Source organism: Vanacampus margaritifer, chromosome 11 (genome assembly GCF_051991255.1).
Source record: "Vanacampus margaritifer isolate UIUO_Vmar chromosome 11, RoL_Vmar_1.0, whole genome shotgun sequence".
NCBI lineage: Eukaryota > Metazoa > Chordata > Actinopteri > Syngnathiformes > Syngnathidae > Vanacampus > Vanacampus margaritifer.
Genome location: NC_135442.1, coordinates 13,514,522 through 13,520,119, shown reverse-complemented (window position 1 = coordinate 13,520,119; position 5,598 = coordinate 13,514,522). Strand labels below are relative to the sequence as shown.

Genomic DNA, 5,598 nt, shown 5'->3' with positions numbered 1-5,598 from the left:
GCACTGTTTTTTTGTTTTGTTTTTAACTCAAAGACAATAGCACGTGACTATCCAAACACTCAATTCGGATTACATGTCAATGTTAGGTTAGCTTTGCAATTAGCATGGCTTCTACTTCTTACCTTGCCATTCCTTTGTCAGACAGATAAATGTCAGAAATGTAGCTTATTTGCCGTCATGAAGGCGAAGACAACAAAGTTGTGAGCGACTCGACGATGTGTTTAGCTGCACTAGCCAGCCAAAGCTCAAGGCTAGCTAGCTGGTGTGGCGTACGTTAGCACCGAGCTTGCCTCGATCTCCGACTAACTTCGGTATGTGTCTTGCTCCGCATTAACGTGTCTGCATCCAGCCCAGCGTAGTATATAAATAATAATAATAAAAAAATCTTTGATTCGCAGTTTTTCTATTCAATGTGTTTCGATGAGGCGCAAAATGCTAATTTTGACTCGCAAAAAATAACTTCTTTTGAGCCTTGGCTACTGTTCTGGCTACCAGCCTTCAGTCTTTTTCATTGTTTTTGACCTGGTTTCATATCTGGTACGTCCGTGGTGTCAAAGGATCGCTAGGTGTGTGTTAGGTTGGCTGTGGTTTTTTGTGTGGGGAGGCAGAACGAGGAGGCTGAGGTAAAGTCCAAAACAAAAGGGTTTGATTAATTATACAAACAAAAAAAACAAGGTGGTGCACAACATGCCGACGGGAAACAACAAAAACAACAAAGTCCTAAATCGAAGCAAACTCAAGTGGCATGACGAGGAACTGGCAAGACATGGGAGAAACGACAAAAAGTGGAAACGACAATGGACCGACAAAGACTCAAAGAAAAACAGGAGACTAAGACCCCGTCCAGACGGACGCAAAGCCGGCTTTGTTCCTCAAACAAATCTCGTACACACAGAAGCATTTTAAGACTTGCGTATGTCCAAAAGAAGATTCTGAGGATGTTTAACGGCTGGAATGCATATGCCAAGTCTGGAGTGGCGCTGTAGCGCAGCCACAGGGAGTTGCGGGAAAATGTGGAAGAAGAATCAGCGAAGAAGATGGACACTTTTTTTCTCTAACTTTATTGCAAGCTACAGAACAAACATGGCTTTGCATGTTTCGAAACAACATGAAAAAGACGGACACAGGAGAAGTGACAATGGCGGGTGATTCAAGTACAACACCGCTTGTTGAACGTGGGAATAAAGTAGCATGAGCAAGCTAAGGAGGCTGTGCAAAACGACTACGCCACGGCTATCCGCCATTGTTGTTGACAGACTGACGGTTCGCGCTAGAATTGCCGCATACGTCATCAATCTGCGACAATGCGTCGTCATCAAGCTGCGACCATTACGTCATCACTGCAGGAGTATCCTGCATATGGTGTCCAGACGGACGCGTACGGGGGCGCGTTTTGAAATCTTTCCACTCTGGAGCCCGGTTTAAAAAATGATCGGTTTCAAGATCAGAAACGGCGCCATCATGTTGATGAACGGCCTAAACGGTAAGAAACTTGTGAGGATACATTGAAACTGGCTTTCGTGTGGACGGGGCCTAAATACACAAGAAGGGACACTTGGGCAGGACGCGTGGCTGAAGGAACTGATTGGCTGAACACAAGGGTGTGGGATGACAAGCACAGGTGTACATAATCATACTAAACGAGACAGACACTGACAAGAAACACAAGGGAAAACACAACTGAAGTGAACATCAAAGACAAAACCCAAAACATAACAGTGTGGGGCTACCCAGTTGGCAGAACTGGATGATTAAAATGGGACACTTGTGTGGGACTCTCAGGGAAGATAGAGAGCCTTTGGCTTTTTCCAATCCAACTGAGGGAGAGTGACTGAGTAACACGGTTGATGTTAGTCTTCCTTAGACTTTTCCTGACAACTACATTGTAATTGTACAAGTTTGCTGACCCACAAAACCCACAGGGTTCAATCCATGTCAGATGTAGTCAACTTCAAATGTCCGTGGTGTCAGAGGGAAGATCATCAGGTGTGAGACTAATGTTGGATATGCGCCGACAGCTTTTGGTCTGACTGACCCAAAAGACCCGTGATTAAAATCCAGTTTGTGGGTCCATCTTCAGACATCTGCAAAAGTGACGGGCGTAAGGATATCCGTGGTGGAAGCAGTTGGAGAAACTCTTGGGAGGTGGTTCCACCTGAGACGTGGGTTGGTTGGTTGTAATGGGCCACCTCCACAATGGGGACGCAGTGTGATGGACTACGCTTGTGTATGCAATCTTTAAGGTGTCTGATCGCACATGAACGTCGACTACAAACTGGTATTGTTATTTATTCCAAGGACAAAGCACAAGATATCCCTGGAGGTTTACACTGTAAAAGTGCAGACAGAAAGAAAGTTTTATCCTTCCAGGTGTTGAAGATTCTACTCCTGATCTTGCCGCTCAACGTCCATATGGTCTGTCAGCCGGCCCTTTTAAAGCCGGATAAAGCTCTAAGCGGCAGAGAAAAGCGAAGGAGCGCAGACGTTGGTTTTGATTTTGGATGCAGAAAAAGTGTTTATTTGTACGAGAACTCCTTGGAGTTTTTACACCACTTTCCAAAGTGACTTTGTGTACCCTCAAATGTTGAACTTATTTATTGCTGAATTCCCTTGCCATCACTTTTCACATCTCTTCGTAGAGGAGGGAAACGTGTTTATTAATTAATTCTTCTTAAATATCAATATAAAGGACGTGATAAAAACTCCACAAATATTACATTCCAAATAAAAATTTGCGGAGGCGTTAACTGGTTAAATTATTTAGTTAATTAATGAAAGGAACACGTGTTATAATCACTTAAGTGTTACACAAACATTGAAATCAGCAAGGATGAGATGAAAATATTTTCATTATTCTAATTCAATAATTGTAGATATAAATTAAGAAGATACTGAATTGTCTTAAAGTGCAATAAGTCAGGTCTTTCATACGTAAGAAAAAATACTTTTAAATTCAGTAAATTTCAATAAAAGAGTAAGGTACAAAAAAAGAATTGGCCTTTAAAATTCCATTTTCTTATGAATTTATGGGAAAAAGAGATATTACAATAATCAATTCATGGTTTTATGAATCGATATCAGGCTCGAAAAGGAAAATTGATTCGAAAGTGATTAGTCGATTTTTTAAACCCAGCCCTACAATTAGAATGACAAAATAACTGATATTGCCATTTTTGGGTAAATCTGGGTTTTCTCTAAGCGGCAGAGAAAAGCGAAGGAGTGCAGACGTTGGTTTTGATTTTGGATGCAGAAAAAGTGTTTATTTGTACGAGAACTCCTTGGAGTTTTTACACCACTTTCCAAAGTGACTTTGTGTACCCTCAAATGTTGAACTGATTTATTGCTTAATTCCCTTGCCATCACTTTTCACATCTCTTCGTAGAGGAGGGAAACGTGTTTTTGATTTGGCAACAACGGGGAAAGCCAGAGAAGCGTCTGCCAGGGGAAAGAACAGCTAAGCGAGGATTAGGAGGCCTAATCTGGGTAAAGGAGTGAGTCCGAAAGCCCGAGGTGACACTTGGGACATCTGTGTGGCCGCCTGCTCCAGCCATGTGAGCGCTGGACTGAAGCAGAAAAAAGGGGAGGAGCCCATGCGGATCGTCTTCTATATGCCAAGGCCAAAAAAGGAAAGCAAGACACTGTGGGTCAGGCGGTTGATCCTCATGTGTTGTGGAATGAGTCGCACACTCATCTGGAGAGGTCAAAAGTACAATGATAAAAAGGTTCCCATTGTTGTTTTTTGCAGTTAGTCAAAAATCTTCATGTTTATCTGCAATAAATCAACATGACACAAGCTGATGTGTTGACAAGGTGTTCATTAATGCTTGATGTATCTTCTACACTAAGCCACTTGTGCAATCGCTCCAAGAGAATGTGCAAATAAGCACACGCTCACAAAGGCGTACACACAGACTGTGGGAGCAGCACATACTGTTCTCTCTCATCTGCCAGTGATTTCAAAAGTCCTAGAACAATAAATCCAGAGTTTGTGCTCAGTTTTTCTTTATTCCCCCTGACTCAACCCCCCAGTTTGAAGTGCTGATTCAAAGTACTGTCCTGCACAATTCGTTCCTAGACTGCTGCGCAACTTTAAATTTGCTTATATTTCAAAACCATTTTTTCCAATAGCAAATCATGGAAATGATCCCTTCAATTCAAACTGCTGCCATCATAAAACTCTTATTAACAGTACAGACAATCTTTTGGGAATTTCTTGCTATCTGTCTGTCTGTCCGTCCGTCCGTCCGTCCGTCCATCCTATTCTATTCTATTTATCTATCTAAATGAAAACAACAACAAAATAGTCTCCTTCAAAGCAATTTGGCGTATTGGTAATAAAGGATTCTTACATTTTTCAGTGTGAATCAGCCTGATTTTCGTCACCTACTGGAACTCGGTGTACAAAACATCATCATTATCTAACATCCAGCCATGAGTTTGGAACATGCTGTTCTTTATACTGGTTTCTTGTACAAATGTTTTAATTCTCTAATTTGTGTAAGTGATCAGAAAACAGAATGTTAATGTTCTGGTAGTTTTGTTGCAACGGTTGTTAAGAAAATAAGGACAAGCGTCAGCTACCTCTTTTGTTCTTGGGGTCAACTGGGCAAAGTCGGACCACCCACTTTTAATCATTAACCTGCAGAACAAAGACCCTTCTTGTTTCCGTCCCCATTCATCCTCCCCGCGACGGACCAGCCATATTCACTTATCTAGTTACGTTATCGTCTGCAGATAAATGCAAGTCACAAAGGTCAGAATACCGGTTTTTGAAACATTCAAGGTAACACGTTTACATGCGTGGCCGAAAGAGTCATTTGTGCTCAATTGGAATAACCCGTTCGGACCGCAATTACCGGTACATAAATAACGTCATTTCCACTTTTACCTTACTATATACGTTCGAAAAATTACATTATATTTATGTCGCTCACCACGCTAAATAAAGTTTTTGGGTTTCCTCCTCGCTCCAGAAGTGTGCTTTTTTGCTGCGAGCATCATGTTTTGTTGACAACGGCTTGAGTATTTCCGGTGGGTTGCACGCCAAAAGCACAGACTTATATTGTATTTACTGTATGTGCATATAGGCACAAACTGTGCCTAGAGACACAAAATAACGCATCGGAGAAATCAATGTATTCAAGGGAGGCTCCGTTCGCAAGTAGGACGGAGCAAGTCGTGACTACACAGACCAAGATTGCTTGCGAATCAAATAAGCAAAGAAGAAGAAAAGAAGACGAAGGAGAAAATAGCGAGCATGCGCATAGTGAAAAACAATGCCCCGATCGATCGAGGTATTCCGAATGCGTTTATATCAGCAAGAATTTCCGGTTATGAAAGGGTAACCCAGGGGGGGTCTTTTTCAGGTTTTTAAAAATCCTAATAAGAGCATATTCGGGTTATTGCGTGTGTTTACATGGCCTTTCAAAACCCGAATATTGCCAATATCCGGGTTTTAAAAGGGTTATTGCCTGCATGCAAACGTAGTCATTGCTTTTACAGGTATTATAAGTGAAAGGGGTATTGCACCCTTCAAGGTGTGATGTACTTTTTGTGCAGGAGCAGAAGTCACTTGTCACATTGCACAGTTGCACCGCA

The 5,598-nt window shown here is 41.9% G+C and overlaps 1 long non-coding RNA gene across 1 annotated transcript; it reads left to right on the top strand.

Moving 5' to 3' along the window:
* The first annotated feature begins 1,335 nt into the window (after positions 1–1,335).
* LOC144060755 (uncharacterized) lies at positions 1,336–3,793 on the top strand. The gene is made up of 2 exons (XR_013296000.1): positions 1,336–1,483; positions 3,383–3,793. It is a non-coding gene; the product is annotated as an uncharacterized LOC144060755 (long non-coding RNA).
* The last annotated feature ends 1,805 nt before the right edge of the window (positions 3,794–5,598 follow it).